The following is a 17,876-nucleotide window of genomic DNA, read 5'->3' as shown; positions in this document are numbered from 1 at the left end:
TGTTGGCAAGACCACCGACAACCATACACATGAAGGCAACATACTAGCTATTCTCAACCACCCTATGATGATGCTCACATCTTGAAAAATGACTCCTAACATGAAAATGTACAAATGTGTATCTTATGTCAACATTAACAATATACTTACACACTAAGTGAAATGTTAACTCTAGCGTTACTATGTTATTGCAACGTTAACAATATACTTACACACTAAATGCAATGTTAACTCTAGCGTTAATATGTATGTTTACGTTAAGTTTAAATCCCGGAGGAGCTAGCAATATTATGATTGCTAGAAAACCTTGAAGCATTTCTAGACTTAGAAATAATCAAAATGTATGTTCTATGTTCAATTGTCACTTTTAAGCTATATAAATGATAAGATAAAAACTATTAAACACCGTATTAGGTAAAATGGGAAAAATCGCATTCCCAAGTTGGCCCTTTTTTACATTTTTTAGTGCTTCTATGTGCACATGGCTTGGCCCTAGGGCCCAAGCTATACACTTTTGTGTATATACAGGGCCATGCTATACATACATTGTTGAGTGTAGCTTGGCCCTAGGGCCAAGCTATGTGCACAAGAAGAGAAAGCTTCACCCCAAGGCTAAGCTAAACATTTATAAAACTCTTGCTTTTGAGATCTTATACTAAAATTTAAGGCGTATGCTTGGAGATGGGTGCACTTCAACTCAAGAGTCCCCTTAGAGTAGTGTGCACTCTCTTAATTCATAACTTACTCTTGTGGAAGAATGTGATATAAATGCCATACGGCCACTCTAAAGAATTTGATTTAGACATTATAAAGCTCTTAATTTTAAGATCATTGAGAGTAGATTGGCCCTAGGTCCAAGCTTCATGCACAAGAAGAGAAAGCTTGGTGCTAGTGCCAACCTATACTTTGTGCACAATAAATATTGATTTTGAGATCTTATACTCAAATTAAAGGTGTATGGTTGGTTTAGGGTACACTTCAACTCAAGATCAGTCCCTTTAGAGTGTAAGGTGCACGTCAACTCAAGATCAGTCCCTTTAGAGTGTAACTCTCTTCATTCCAAACTTATTCTAGTGAAAGAATGTGATAGAAATGCATACGGCCACTCTTCAAAATTTGAAACTATAAACATCTAAAGAGTCCCCTTAAAGTAGGGTGCACTCTCTTAATTTTGAACAAGAATTGCATAATTTGAAACTTAAACGTAAAGTAAGACATAGAGTATAAAGCTTTAAATATCTCTCAATTGAAGTTATATTTGAGTTACATTATATGAAAACAAACATAATATTGTTAGTTTAATACAGAATATAACAATGTAACAAAACAATCGATTTCTTGGAGAGTTTATAAAACAACAAACATTTTTTGCAAATAGCTTTTGTATGCGAGTGTCAATCACCTAGGGGTGAGAATCTTGACAAGAATAACTTCCATGCTTGGAAGTTCAGGATGACCAATTTCCTGATGGGTAAAGGATTTTGGGAATTTTTGGAAGGTGAGAATGAAGACCCTCCAGAGTTACCTAAGGAGAATGCCACTGCCGCAGCAGCAGAGATAAAGGCATTCAAGGACTAGAATCAAGGTGCAAGAAAGGTTATGTATTGGTTGTCTATCAGTGTTACAAACACTATGATTTGGCACATATAGGATGCTCATACGCTAGCAATTGCATGGCAGAATTTGGTGCAGATGTTCCAGATGAACACAAAGGCAAGGAAGCTGTAGAGCTAAAGCATGTATTTGAAAAAGCATGGAATCCAGAGGTAATTTACATGCAGGTACACTCCGCAGCAAAATGGTTTTGCTGAGAGAAAGAACAGGCACATTGCAGAGGTAGCTCGCACATTGATGGCTGAGAAGAGCATGCCTCATCATTATTGGGATGAAGCAATTTCAACTGCAATTTACATCATGAAAACATAACTATTTTCCTGGTCCTTTGTCAACTCTTCATCTTATGTGAGCATTTACTCATTTTTGGGGGAATTTCTTTTATTTTTCAATTTATCTCCTCCCTACATTTGGATGAATCCTATTGGCCACTCAAAACCTTAATTTAAAATTTTCAGAAAATCTTTACCCCCGGGTTAATGCCTCTAGAACAGATTATACTTAATTTCTAACGCACCTTCGGAAATTCTTTTTGAATTTCTGTTTCAGGGGAACTTATTTTAATAAGATGAGGAATTTTTATATCCAAAAATATTTAATATTTGAATATTATCTCTCTAGAATATTTTCTCTCTCTAGGCTAAAATTGGTAAAAACAAAATCCTTTATATTTCTGAAGAGGGATTTGATTACAAGGGAAGATGCTGGACATCTTAAGAGCCTGGGGAGGTATCTTACATTACCTTCCACCGCTTGTCACCCGCAATGTTTATGTTGATCTCCTTGGACTCCTTATCCTCATAGCTCCATGGCTATGGTGGTGCAACCTAATATCCTACAAGGCACAACTCACACACTCTCTCACTCTCACACACACACTAGCAAGAGGATAGAGAAGGAGAGGTACACAAGAGCTCTCAAATTGCACAAGGGAAGTGTGTGTTCTCATTTCATAAGTTTATATTTATACATAACTTATAAGTGGCCGAGCACCCAGACTTGGGCGGCACCCAGACTTGGCCGAGCACCCAGACTTGGGCGGCCATTATGTAAAAATGAGAAACTGTGTGTCTATTTCTACTAAAATACATGTGAATTTGATGTCGGCATTACACTTAGCTCGGTCATCCCTTGTTTTCACCATGCAAGCTCATTAGAGCAGGGAAAAAATCCATAAGTTATTTCATGAAGTGCGAAAAAACCCGCTCAGGCAGCGTAAAAATTACAAATGACTCAATTGAATTAATGAGTTGAAGCTAGTCACTTGCTATGCTTTAGGTGGCCTTTGAAAAATTAATTGGTGGGCCCGCCTAAGCCAATCGCCCAACTAACCATCGTAAATGTGGTCAACATCTCTCCCTGCCTGAAGTAGGTCCATCCTTGGACCTATGCAATGAAGCACATAATCCCGGGGTTTTGTGGAAGAGAAGTTGTTGAAGAGGCTAGAGATTCGTCGATGTAGAACGTCTTCAGTTTGGTTTGGTCACTGTGCTCTCCTAAGACTCGAATGATTTAGTCGATGTCGAAAGCCAAAGGAGAGCAAGATGCATCTATGAAGAGGTTTGGCCTTGTTTGTAGATACTCTTGTAGTGTTGATGAAGCCCATCTCAAATCCGGAGATTTATAACAATATTTCCAAGGCTTCAACATAATATGTTCCACTGTAGAAAGCCAAAAGAAATGTGTTACAACTATGTTGACTTTGAAAGTCAACTCAGCATGGATGTCATCGTATTGATTTGTTGATGAAGCGCGCAGGTCCAGTGCTATGCATGTGCATGGGTTAGAATAATAAAGAGTGCCTAATGCATGCACCCCAAAAATGCAAGTGCTTAAAATGCTTCATGAAATTCAAAAACATGAGTGCGAGAGAAGCTTTTGCAGGGTAATCCAGGCAATGGGTCGTATCTTGGGCCAAGAATATCTTGCCAAGATTTCGCCATCCAAAATGTACCTGGATGGCATACACAATTGAGGCAACTGTCCTAGAAGTGTGGTGCATTGTGCGTGTACGTAGTTACCATTGTTGTTTTTTAATTTTATGATTTTTTTGATTTTTTTAGTGAGATGATAGGTATGATGAATGCGTATGCATGACTCTCGAAGGACTATGCCCTTGACTAGAAAATCTTAGGTGACTTTTTGGCTCTTATGCCAATACCTAGATTGGCAACCCTTCTAGCATGCGAAAAGATATTTAGTTGAATGATGATGCATGGAGCTGGACTATGACAATGGCCAAAAAAACAGTAGACTCAATGAAAAGACTATGCCAATGTGATCAAAAAACCAATTGGGTGACACTGGACTTGAACTCTTATGCCTTTCATTTTTAGGTTAGGCGACACAAGGACTTACAAACTTACGATCAGCGTGTTGCCAATGCAAATGCCTCAACTCTAATGAGTACTAAGTTCTATTGAAAGCTTTGTAGGGAGGCCAAAATTCAGTATCTACCATCGTCTCAAAGTCATAAAAATCATGTATCCTGGTGAAAACTTGAGACGATAAAAATAAAAGGTCACCACATCTTCATTGGGTCCCTCATTTATATCATACAGCAGAGCTACTCCTTACCCCATCGTGTGCCTGTATGTGGTGCATCCAGTAGTGTTATGATTAGCTGGATGAATTTGACAGTAGCCACAAAAGCTAAATTTGGGACCTGTCTCCAAGCATAATACATTTTCTTTAAGTGGTCTCTCATTGCCTGCACATTACGAAAGCTAGATGGATTGAACCTGGGGTAGTTGAAGACACAGTGGGGATTTAAGTGGTCTCTCTATTACCTAAAAATAGTCCTTCCCGTGTCTCAAACAAGCCATGACCTGGTGTGCTTGTAAACCATTATAAATACTACACACAAACTAGTAGGCACCATAATATTATGAGAGGAAGTCATGTTTTTTGAAAAACGTGGGTATCAATTTAGGGGGTGATTTACCTTGCCTGAAACATGCTATTTTTACCTATTTCGACCCCCGTTGAGTTAGGTAGACCAATCGGATTTGAACCAAAGTTGGTAGGCTTGTTTTCCTTGATGGTTTGGTCAGCCACCAAGGTGCATGGACAAGAATAAGGGCTCCATTTTCCAAAAACATGGGTATCAGGAAACTGGTGCCCGGGACCCAATTTAGCAGTGGTGGAAACAGTGGCCTTCCATATCCTAGATTGGATTGAGACCTGGTATGCCTATAGACCAATATTTGGATAGCATATAGCCCAGAGGGGGAATAAAATTGATGAGGGGAAGACCTAATTTCTTCAAAATGTGGGTATCAATTTAGGGCCTGTTTGCGGAATTGTCCCCGACCTTGGTTTTGCATAGATTTCAATGCCATTTGATCCCCCAACAATCAGTAGGTGTGAGTATAACTTTGTGAGGTTGTAAAGGGACATATGTGAATGATTTGAGAGCATATTTTCAAGAAATTATTAGCATTTAGCCAACTTCTAGGCCTGATTCAGGCTTTTATTGACCCTGGCAGTGCTATGTAACAAACCCTTGTCTGGAAGCAACTTGGAGTGCTTCAAAACTACAATAGACCTTGCCAAAACACCTTGATATTTGATATGCATGTGATCTTTAGGTTTTTTTATGCACATGATAAATCTTGTCAGCATCAAGATGCCAGAAGAAGGAGTTTTTCCAAAACGTGGGTACTTGATAGCCCTTATAGGCTATTGTTGACTAATTTGACTTTTTGAGCAGTTTAGATGCCAGTTGACCTATCTAGGGTTTCTAGAATGTCTTGAAACTTCATAAGCATGTGAATGGGTATGGAATTAAGGTTCCTGCCAAAGCATATCATCTTTGAACAATTACAAGGTCTTCACTTGGTAAAATTACTAGCAAAACCAACTATACATGGCAAATAGGTAATGGCATAATCCGAGACCTGTTTTGAGCATTCAAAAAACATAACAAAACTCTCCGAAACCCCTGGATATTGGACATGCACTTAGTCCATAGTACCATGTTCACATATGCAAGGCCATGAAGGCATTTGACTAGATCTGACTGGAGGAGGGCTCCTTTTTTACCAAATGTGGGCATCGGTTGAGATGCTGCAAATCTTGTCATAAAACAGCTAAAATTTACTATTTCCTATTGCACCAATTATATTAGTCAGAATGCCACCCAAATTTGTAGGCATTGAGTATTGAGTTTATTGCATTTCCAGACAAGAGGACATGGTAAGTAGATGACCAAAAGGGGTGGATTTTACCAAACGTGGGCATCAGAGTAGATGAGGCCTTATCTAGTGTCCGAGACCTTGTTCAACAGCTCTAAACTTGTCCTTTACCTTGTCAATTTGTGTCGAGATGACCTGGTATGCATCTAGAACACCTTATAGGCTACCCGAATACCATAGGGCACTATAAATTGCTAAGGGGAAGGCCCTTTTTCTTCAAAATGTGGGCATCAGAGTAGGAGGTTTGAGCTTGACCAAAAAGCAACAAAAAATTACTATTTTTATCCCCTTTTGAGCTGTTACATTTGTCTGAATGTAAATCCCTTTTGTAGGCATCAAATACAATATGTAAAGCACAAGCACCTAGGAGGGCTAGGCAATCAAATGACCAGAAGGGGCTCATCCTCTCCTATTGCGTATTCTATCTTGCTATACATCTATAAAGCCTAAGATGAAAATGCAGCTCAAGTATTATTTACTAAGATCAAGCTTTGAGATACGTTTAAAAATTAGAGTCCATGACACTACATTTCATGTTGGCATGTGGTTGAACAATGACTGAGCATTCGCTAAGTTAATAAAAGTGATATACATAGAAATAAGAGCAGTTTCAACCACAACATCTGGGTCTAAGTCACTAGTCACAAGAGATGAGTGCAAGTGCTTGCCAAAAATTACAAAATCGTGAGAACAAACTGAAGACATAAGGTTAACAAGGGATGACCCCCTCCATGTGCATTTGCAAGAAAATTCTAAAGGCATCATGAATGCCACGACCACAATATTGGACATGTAAACCTATCACAATGTTCCAGTTTCTTCACGACATGTTAGAGAATAAAGCCCGAGCCTCATGCAAAGCATCGCATTTCCCATACATGTGAATGAGGTGATTTTTTATGAAGACATGCTGGTCAGGTGAACCCCTGGCACAAGGCATTGGCAAGCGCACAATGTTGCAAAAGGGAAGCATACGTTAAAGAGTCTAAATAGAGGTCCAATCACCAGTAGTTCAATAAAAGGAGTGGGAGTAGAATTTGAGTACTAAAGAGGATCTACAGTTGTCATTGTAAAGGTATAGAAGAGCTTGTTCCTAAAATGCTTCCTACTGGCTACTAGATAAGTTTCCTTGAAAGATAAGGGCCATGCCATGGGCTCACGAGTAATACCCTGGGTCCCAAAGAACTAGCACAAAATTTTGTTTACCATCATCACAAGCCCATCGTTGGACAGATGCATAGAGGTTTGCATAACATGTTCACAAAGAACTGCAAACCAAGGATCATCCAAAGCCATGTAAAGGGCTCATGAACCATGGTGTAATGAGCCATCAAACCTTGCTTGGTGAAATTCAAGTCTTACGACGAGAGGGGTCAGGTTGGTCTGATGAGAGTTCTCTCTCTCTCTCTCTCTCTCTTTTGATCAAAACCAGCTAAATTAAGTAATCAGATAAAACCTTAACCATACAGAATTCTGGCAAAATTAGGGCCACATGTACCTTGACAAGCCTAATTCAAAATGACAGTGGTAAGATGCCACATTGAGAATCCAAAATAAGAAAGCTAAGAGTGTCTGCGTTTCTCCATTCAGAAGAATGAAGAAGCAGATAGAGAGCTTAATGGTAGGACTTCTGGAAGCGGGCACGGGCACCTCTACCTTCTGGATGGCCCTGTGGGTAGACCGACCGTGAGCACGCGGGGGACAGCTCCTTGACATGCCGGGGAGGGGGGGGGGTTTGTTGCCTCGACACATGTTAAGGGGCTCAACACGGCATGTTGAGGATCTCAACACACATGTTAAGTAGGGACTCAACATGGCCAGTGAGGGGCACGTCAAGGAGAAGAGTCGACACGGCCATTGCGTGAGTTAGTCAACACACCAGAGTCGACACGGCCAGCAGCCAGCTGACTCAACACACGATCACGCTCAAGTCGACATGGGCGCTACGAGGGGGTTGACACGTCCGTATGGAGTGAACACGCTGTCTTCATAGTCGTCGACACGCCCACTTTTGATGGGGCTGCTCAACATTGCTATGAAGACTGGGTCAACACGCTGCAACTTGTGGACACGTCGGGCATCTCTTTTGTGAACACGCCGATTCCACCTGCGTAAACATGTCGACGAGAGTCTTCAACATGCCGGCTGCTAGCCTTTGATGATGAACACGCCAGCCCTTAATTCCAAAGTCGACATGCCGCCGGATTTTGCTTGATCAACACGCCGACTCTTGCTGAGGTCAACACGGGCACCTCTACCTCCACCTCCACGGCCGCTGTCATCACTGTTGCACCTGGCCGATCACGCACAAGCGCATAGAAAGTTTTAAACCCAAAAAGTACCCAGTTTATTTGCGTTTCGAAACGCAAATAAATTGGGTACTTTTTTTGGGTCTCATGTACCAAAAAAAGTACCCAATTTATTTGCGTTTCAAAACGCAAATAAATTAGGTACTTTTTTGGGAAGGAGATACGTGCGTGCATGGCAAAATTCAAGAGGGTCGAAGGATGCAAGGGTTCTACACACACATATGCGCATCGCACGCACAAATGTAAATTCGAGCTGGTGTGTGTGTGTGCACTCGCGCATAGCCTGGATAGCCCAAAAAAAGTACCAAAATAAGTACCTTACACCCACATTTTCCATTTGCGTTTCGAAACGCAAAAGGAAAAGGTTGGGGGAGAGAGTGGCCTTACACCCACCTTTTCCTTTTGCGTTTCGAAACGCAAAAGGAAAAGGTAGGGGGAGAGAGAGAGACATCACAAGAGAGAGAGAGAGAGAGGGGGGGAGAAAGAGAAGTTACATCTGATGCACTCACCGTTTCCTTTTGCATTTCAAAACGTAGCATGCAAGAGGTGTGGGGGAGAGCAGTCCACACCCTCATTGAGTTATTGCTCCATGACCCGACGTCGATCTAGAGGAGAGGCATCGGCCTGACCTGCTTGATTTTTGTAAGCAAGCATCTATTTTAATGAAGCTTGTGTGGAGAGCAAGGAGCCGAGATTTGAGCCAGCTCTGAGAGTGAGGTCTGCCAGCCCTAGGGGGCGCACGGTGGGCCTACTTGAAAGTAGATGGATCGGTATAGCTACAGACCCTAGGGGAGCATGGTCTACGGAAGCAGTGAGATGAGAGGCAAAGCGCGGAGAGCAGTGCATAACACATCATTGCTAGTAGATGATGAGATGATGGTGCTCGCTGAGATGGCACACAGCTTTATACTTTTGGATAATAAGAAGCAGAAGCGCAAGAAGGGGGGGAGAGGGAAGGTCGGACATCATGGGAGAGGCTCTCTGCAAGCGAGATCAGTTTGGCATATGTGCCAACACAGGACAACCTTGCTAATCTTTTCACAAAGGCATTGCCTCGTGAGAAGTTTGAAGCTTTTCACAAAGCTTTGGGCTTACTTCCCTTTGTGGATTGATCACAATCCATATGGCCTGGCACTTCCCTATACATTGAGTGCCAGCTCATGTTCACAACATCATTCCCAAGGGGGATTTGTTGCCATGTTAAAGTAGTGATGTGTGTGAACACACTTAGGAACATCGGGGCACTTTTTCGCGGAGGTTTTTTTCCACGTGCATTGTATATACGCCCAACACTCTAGGGCTACCTCATCTTTGTTCTCTGCACACTTAGTAATACTACTTTTGCATTGTGTGCTCTTAAGATTCTTCTTCTCCAAGCTGTATGTCGATTCCTACAACCCTAGTTCCAACAAACTCCCCACTATTTTCATGTACATAGTAGGATCCTCTAACACATAACCTACATCAACACTTATCTTGCCATTCAGATCTAATGGCACTGAAATAGTCTTACAACCAGCCATACCATATTTAGACAACATATCCAAGGCATACTGCCTCTGTGCTAGCCAAATACCATCATCTATCCAAATAACCTCAATGCCCAAAAAATAACGTAGATCCCCCAAATCTTTCATGTCAAACTTCTGTTTGAGAAAACTTTTGACATGCTCAAGCTCTTCCAAATTGTCACCCCCAACAATAAGATCGTCCACATAAATGGTAATGATCATAATGCCCTTATCACTCTTGCGTACATATAAAGAGTGATCTACATCAACCATATGAAAACCAATAGTGACAAGATATTCAGCTATCTTGTCATGCCATGCTTGTGGCGCTTGCTTCAACCCATACAAGGCTTTACAAAGCCTACACCATACTCGAGGTGAGATGTATCCTCAAAACCAAGTGGCTGAACCATGTATACTTCTTCTTGCAAATCACCATGTAAGAATGCATTCTTTATATCCATTTGATGTAAAAACCAGCCTGCTATTGCAATCACAGCTCTCACTATTGCCATTTTTATAACAGGAGCAAATGTCTCCTCATAATCAATGCCATGTGTCTACGCATAACCTTTGGCTACCAAGTGAGCTTTGTACCTGCTGCTGCTGATGCTACCCTCACTGTTGTGTTTCACCTTGAACACCCACTCACATCCAATTGCCTTTTTGTCTTTAGGCAATGGCACCAAATCCCAAGTTTCATTTCCATAAAGTGCATCCATTTCTTCATCCATAGCTTTCTTCCATGGTTCATTTCCAATAGCCTCTTCAACACATGTTGTTGAAAATATGGCAAACACCTTCACTAAAATGATGTGTGGGGCACATACCTTGTAACTAGCACTATGCACTAAAGTCATAGATTATGGGCAAATGGATACAAAGGTTATTATGCAACCTTACCATGATGTAAAAGAGTCATTTAGGAGCTCAAAATCAGCCAAAGGGGTCGCGATCCCTTGATTAGGTAGCATTGGTGTGATTAGCAAGATTCTAGGGTTGGTGCTCACTTTTAGGTGCTTGAATCTAGGAGGGAAGGTGGAGATGATTTAGATGATGATTAACACCTAATCTTGAGCTTAATCCTCATGTACTTCAGCCTATATAAAGAGGCTCTCATCTATTGAAATCAACACATTTTATCGCCCCTCACTTATGTTGTCATTATGCTCATCATTATGCTAATTACTTCTTGATTGGTAGCTTAACTTCATCTTCTTTATTTCTATTCAACTATGCAATGGAGCTAGTGTTTGATCCTCCTTGGGATGGTTTCTTAACATGGTATTAGAGCTAGGACTAGCCCATGCATCTAGACTCAAGCCCCATCTTATTTGTTTAGCAAGAGATTAGTGAAAATTAGGGTTTATTAGCTTTTATGGGTTTCCTAGAAAATAGGATCTAGAACAGCAGCTGAGTGGAGGCCTTGGTTCTCACAAACCACATAACCATTGCCAAAATCCTTTTGTGGACACATCACCAGAATTATTGCTAAGGGGCATGGCACCTCAATTGCACCATTCATAGCTCCATGTTGCAGGCAACTTCGTTTTTCCCAAAATAGGCACGTTTTTCACAGGCGACCACCAAAAGTGTTGCTGCAGCTCACACACATCAAATTGGTCTAATTCCTCTGAAGTGTGGCTTTATTGGGACATAAACTTACTCCCCCTAAGAGGGTTTTGCAAATGATTGAGTGTGCTTCACACACCAAGCAAAAAACAAGGGTGCTGACCAAAACTACCATAGCAGAAAAGATACTTTGGTAAATTTGAGATTACTCATTGATTATGTTGCTTAATCAAGTACTTGTGGGCTGTAAAATCATCTAGACATATTGCTATTTAATGCCCTTGAATATTTTTAGCTCATTCTTTGTGTAATTCCTTCAAATATTGGCTCCAAGTGAGCTCATTTCTCTACATAGTGAGCAGAATATTGAACTCCATTAATTAGTGATTAATCTATCCTAATCCTTATCATTTGGTGCAATAAGTGGTTCATACATGTCATTAGGGACTTGCTACATCCCCTTATCACTTCACACTTAATTTTTCCCTTAATTAAGGTGTGTCCTTTGCTTCCCACAAATCCATATATTTTTTGGTTTTATCTTTTTGGAAAGCATATGCTAATAACTTGATTTAGCACTATTCTTCGGTCTTAATCTCTCTTGTAAAAGGGTAGACACTGCCTCAATCATCAGAGGTAAGACCCCCTTCATTCCATATCATAATGGCTACCAAGGATTCTCCATCAATGCGCTTTAAAGGCCATGGGTTTCACACATGGCAAACCCGCATTAAATTGATGCTCATGAAGAAGGGGCTCTTCAACATAGTAAATGGAAATGAGAAGAAGCCAAGGACTCTTGCTAATGTTCCTTGTTGGGAAGTAAGAGATGGCAAAGCTCGTGCCATCATCACATTGGAGCTTGATGACACTTACATTCATTATGTGGATGGATGCGAAACTTCCAAGGAAGTTTGGGACCAACTCACAACTCTATTTGGGGCTCGATCTAAAAGTTCAAAGTTTGGTTTGCTCATTGAATTTTTTAAGCTAGAAATGAAGTCTGGCACATCCCTAGCCTCACATTTGAACTACATGAAAGGTCTATTAACACAACTTGCAGGAATAGCTCTTAAGATGGATGAAGATGTCTCCATTGGTGTATTACTTAAATCTTTACCTGAAGAATATGACCATGTGGTCACAACCTTGACCAATATGCCAATATCAAAGCTTGTGGACATTGAAGCATCTCTTCTTGAGGAGGAAAGAAAACTAAAGACCAAGAAAATGGAGTCTCCATCATCATCAACCTTGTCTATTGAAAATGCTTATTATGTAGGATCTAGCAAGTATGGCAAGAACAAAGGCAACTTCAACAAAGGCTACAACAACAAAATGCTAGTTTGTGACTTTTTTCACAAGCTTGGCCATGAAGAGAAGAATTATTTTGGCAAGAAGAAGATGCAACACATCTACATCATGGAAGAAGTGCAACAGGATGAAGACCAAGAGGAGAACAAAGATGAAGACAAGGGCCACCATCATGAGGCCCTCTCTATGACCAGATCCGATCATTTATTCTAAAGTGCTAAAGCAGGGACATGCCCTATACGCATGGGTGTCTGCTCCATTTATACATGTAGCCACCTCTTGTCACACTCTACTAAAGTCGTCCATACCACTTTTGTACGCATGACTAAAGCCTTTGAGTTCACACTGGGCATAACCTTTGTATGGCATTGCCAGTCACACCACGCTCATGCATGCTATCACTGAGCATTGGGTGGTTAGTTAGGCTCATGAGAGTCAACATGACCAACTGCATCATTGAGTGGATTCAGTGTTTGAGGAGGGGTGTTGAAAATATGGCAAACACCTTCACTAAAATGATGTGTGGGGCACATACCTTGTAACTAGCACTATGCACTAAAGTCATAGATTATGGGCAAATGGGTGCTCAGGCTCAGGTACCAAACTCATTGATCCCTTTTGCCTGGTTACACATCACAAGCTCAGATACCGATTCGTTGACCCTTTTGCCTGGTTACACATCACAGACTCAGATACCGATTCGTTGACCCTTTTGCTCGGCTACGGGTCTCAAAAGTATCACTGGTCCTTTTGTCGGCTCAACCCAGCAATACTGTGATACTTTTGCACGACTCAACCCAAAGTATCAACGGCCATATACCCAGCTCAGGTTACACATGATATATCGCCTTCTTGCCCGGCTACAGACGGCCCTCTGTTCGGCTCAGACACAATCCGGTCACGATTGGGATCACTGGGTAACCGGGAGCCCGTCCATCGTGGGTGACGGCGTAACTACGTTAGTGATGGCGTAACTACGTTAGTGATGGCGTAACTACATCACTATCCCACGGCCGCTTCGACGGCCCTCACACATACCACGTGATGGACGTACACCCCACGTTCCACCCAAGGGGGGTCTCTACCTCGGAACGTCTTCGTGCGGGGCATCCGGTGGATGGCACCCACACGGCAAATAAGCAGGGACGACGCACACTACGTCACCTGCAGGATGGCACATACTACATCCCAATCAATGGATATCCAATTCTCAATGCATGTGGTCATGTATGCAACATAAACACATGCTCTTGTACAAACTAAAGATGCACAAACAGTCTTTTCTCAATCAATGATAATTCCACAACAATTAATGTTTTCACAACAACAATAGCATTTTTCCAATAACAATAGAGTCCTTCCAACCATAACAAAACAGGCATGATCAAAGATCGTATACTGGCATGGGGGAGAGCTTCCCAAGAAGTATTCCCCTCCAACTTTTACCCTTCTTGGGCGACACTTGGCAACTCTAATTTGAACGGAAATTCCTAAGAATTATGAAAATCATTCCGCTAAATCCTTAGCATCTTTTGCTTACTACCGCTTTTCCTTAATTATCCTCTTCCCTTAACACGAGGGTTTTTATGTAATTAAATGCGTTAAATAGTTAAAATTAGCATTAATCGCTTAATATTTAATTAATTTAACTAATTAACATAATAATTTAATTAAAAATTTATGGAATAAGAATTGGAGTTCACTTACTTCACGAATTTGCAAACTCACGTGGAGAGTTGGGGCGGTTTCGCCCGTAGTTTCCCGGCGTGGTTTCCTCTTTGGTTCCCGAGCACCGTCCCGCTTTCCCGCCATGGAAGGGTTTCCAAAAGCTTCTCAAGATGAATTTTTGAGTTGATGAGTTGAAATCGGAGAAGACCTTAGAAGGCGGCACTTTCTCGGGGTCCCATCACTCTATCCTTTGAGTTAAATTTGATTCGGTTCGGTGATGAATTGGTGCCCTCTCCCAATTTCACGAGAAGTTGGTAGCTTTCCGTCATAGCAGCTTCAACATGGTTTCACTCAAGTTGGGAGAAGAGGGCTTGAGGAACTAGACGAGAGGAGAGGATGATCACTATGGCTATAAGCAATGATAAATTTTTAGAATTTTGGAACTTGAGAGTCTACTTGATTGCACAATGATGGGGAGGATTTTTGGGGCAATAATGAGCTTAGAGGAGGCCCATTTCCTACACCAAACGGCTTCTAGACGAAGGGGGATGAGAGGAGAATGGCCATGGCTACAAATTTAGTAGGGAAAAAAATACACAAGACTCATGAGCAAGTTCAAAATGAAGGGGAGATGAGGGAGGTAGCATACAAGCACAAGGAAGGCCAAAACTATATGCTCTAAAAGGCTCACAAACATGGTTTGAGCATAGTGAAAATGAGGAGAATAGATATCTTCCACTAGAAGGGTGCCTCTTTATATAGGCAAATACATAAGTAATTACATTGGGCTAATTTATAATTAGCTAGAAGATTGAGTCTTTTCTCCCATGTGAACATGAGAAATAGTTAGTCAAAAATAGAGGCTACATTAATTACTTGAGGAGGTGCACATGTCTATGTGATCTATTTAGGAGATTCTTTAACTAAGGCTTTTTTGACCAAAAAAAAATGCATAAGCTAGCATTTAATGTTTAGATCCATCCTCTATCCTATGAAAATAATAATATTTTTATGACATTCCTACTCTCATAGGATCTCTCATCCTTAAATGCTAGGGATTTTTTTCCATGTTTTTAATGTATCTCTTCTTACACCATTGAAGACTTTAATATTTCTAATGTATCTCTTCTTACACCATTCTTACACCATTGAAGACTTTAATATTTCTAATTTTCATATGAGGATGAAGTCAATGTTGGGGGCTATGCCCAATTATTTTTATGAAGTTTATAAATGCAGGGAGTCAAATTTGGTGGCTTAGAACATAATTTATATTTTAAAATTTTGTGGGCTCAAGGCAACCCATTTGAATATTTATTTTTGGGCTATACCAATTCACATTGACCATGGCTTTTTTTTTTTACAAGACACACATGGTAAAGCTCTTTTGAAAATTTACTTCTTCGTAATATTTTTATTTTCCAATATAGCCTTTATTTGACTTACTAAGGTTGGGCCCTTTATAAATTTTCCTAAGGTGGCCTTGAGAACCTTTCATTTAAATGTTTATCCTAAAGTTGGATCTCACACAATTTAATATTTGAGGAATCTTACATCCTTATCGATATTTTTCTATGTTTGACCTTTTTGAATATCTCATGTCCCATAAATGCTTGATATGCATAATATTATTTTATTTCACAAATTGAATAAATATTTTTCTTTTCTCACGTGAAATCTTAGAGTTTGATTTAATTCATTTGGGCTAACCTTAGAATCACATTACTTTTTGTGCATAGGATTGGGTGAATTTAACTAGTTTGAACTAGAATTGTTTCCAATTTTGATTGGATTGTTTCTCCAAGGTCTGGGACAATAATTTAATTCTCCAAATATATTCTGGGTCATGTACATAAGCAAGAGTTCTCATTATTAAATTTTATTACTCAATTACAAGGCATGTGTATGTGTAAGGGGACTTCCCTTGAATTTTCTAAGGGTGAAACACATATAATTCAACTAGACTAAAAATTTTATATCATCAATAAGAGGAATCTTACATCCTTCCCCCCTTGAAAAACCCGAGATGTCCTCATCTCGCAAATAGGGGGTAATCTTTTTCCAGGTTTTCCTCTTTCTCCCAAGTGGCAACTTTACACTCTGATAGTCAAACAAACCATATGCTCAAAGAGCCCAACAAACTTAAGCTCTGATACCAGGTGTGAGGTCCCCCGCCCGTCCCGTCCGGTCCTCAGAGGGGCACAGCAGCGGTAGGCTTCGGGACGCGGACGGACGGAGAAACTCCACTCGGGGCTCTTGCCCACACTGTCCCTCGTCGAGTTAACCTCAATGCAGTTTCCCGAACTATTGAGGGAAGGCCTTACGAGGGAAACGTGGACAAGTCCACCGGGGTTTTTACTTATTACTTCTATCCTTCCCCATCTACTTACTCAGAGAAGCAAGGCATCACGATAGCAGCTCCCCAAGGCAAGCTTCCAGTGGAAGTGCCAGGGCCAGACCTCTCGTGGTTACTTCCCTCGAAGGGGTTAACTAAACTTACTAGGGTTGGTCCTTGTAGAACCGGGGATTACTTGCTTCTAAGTCTCTTATCTTGGATTCCAGGAGCCTAACCCCATCCATCCCTTGGGTTAGCCAACCTCTCGACCACTCCATGGAGTCCAAGAATTCAATTTGGTTTTGGGGAAAGGGGGTTGTACCAGGGTGCTGAGGTAATCCTCAAGGTCTCCTAGCCGGTACGTATCGCAAGCAAATACATTCACACAGGCACACCACTCACACACCCGTGCATTACTCACACACCCATTGCCAAAGAAAACAATCCTTCTCAAGCAACACTATGAGTGTTCACAAGAAATTAATGGCCTTATTGCCCGGCTCGGGCGATACACTGGCCGATGGTGCTGGCCCAAAATTCAATTACATACTGGCCGATGAAGTTAGCCCATAGTTCCAAAATCTAGCCGATGAGGTTAGCCCATAGTTCCATCACATGACCCTGGTGCCCGGGCTCAGGTACCGAACTCGTTGATCCCTTTTGCTCGGTTACAGATCACAGGATCAGATACCGATTCGTTGACCCTTTTGCCCGACTAACGGGTCTCAAAAGTATCACTGGTCCTTTTGTCGGCTCAACCCAGCAACACTGCGGTACTTTTGCACGACTCAACCCAAAGTATCAACGGCCATATACCCGGCTCAGGTTACACATAAAATATCGCCTTCTTGCCCGGCTACAGGCGGCCCTCTGTCCGACTTAGACACAATCCGGTCACGATTGAGATCACTGGGTAACCGAGAGCCCGTCCACCATGGGTGACGGCACAACTACGTCAGTGATGGCGCAACTACATCACTATCCCACAGCCGCTTCGACGGCCCTCACACATACCACGTGACGGACGTACACTCCACGTTCCACCCGAGGGGGTCTCTACCTCAGAACGTCTTTGTGCGGGGCATCTGGCGGATGGTACCCACACGGCAAATACGCAGGGATGGCGCATACTATGTCACCTACGGGATGGTGCATACTACATCCCGATCCATGGATATTCAATTCTCAATGCATGTGGTAATGTATGCAACATAAACACATGCTCTTGTACAAACTAAAGATGCACAAACAGTCTTTTCTCAATCAATGATAATTCCACAATAAGTAATGTTTTCACAACAACAATAGCATTTTTCCAATAACAATAGAGTCCTTCCAACCATAACAAAACAGGCAT

Source organism: Cibotium barometz, chromosome 51, assembly GCF_041138505.1.
Source record: "Cibotium barometz isolate CiBa-2024 chromosome 51, ASM4113850v1, whole genome shotgun sequence".
Lineage (NCBI taxonomy): Eukaryota > Viridiplantae > Streptophyta > Polypodiopsida > Cyatheales > Cibotiaceae > Cibotium > Cibotium barometz.
This window is presented reverse-complemented; position numbering follows the sequence as displayed.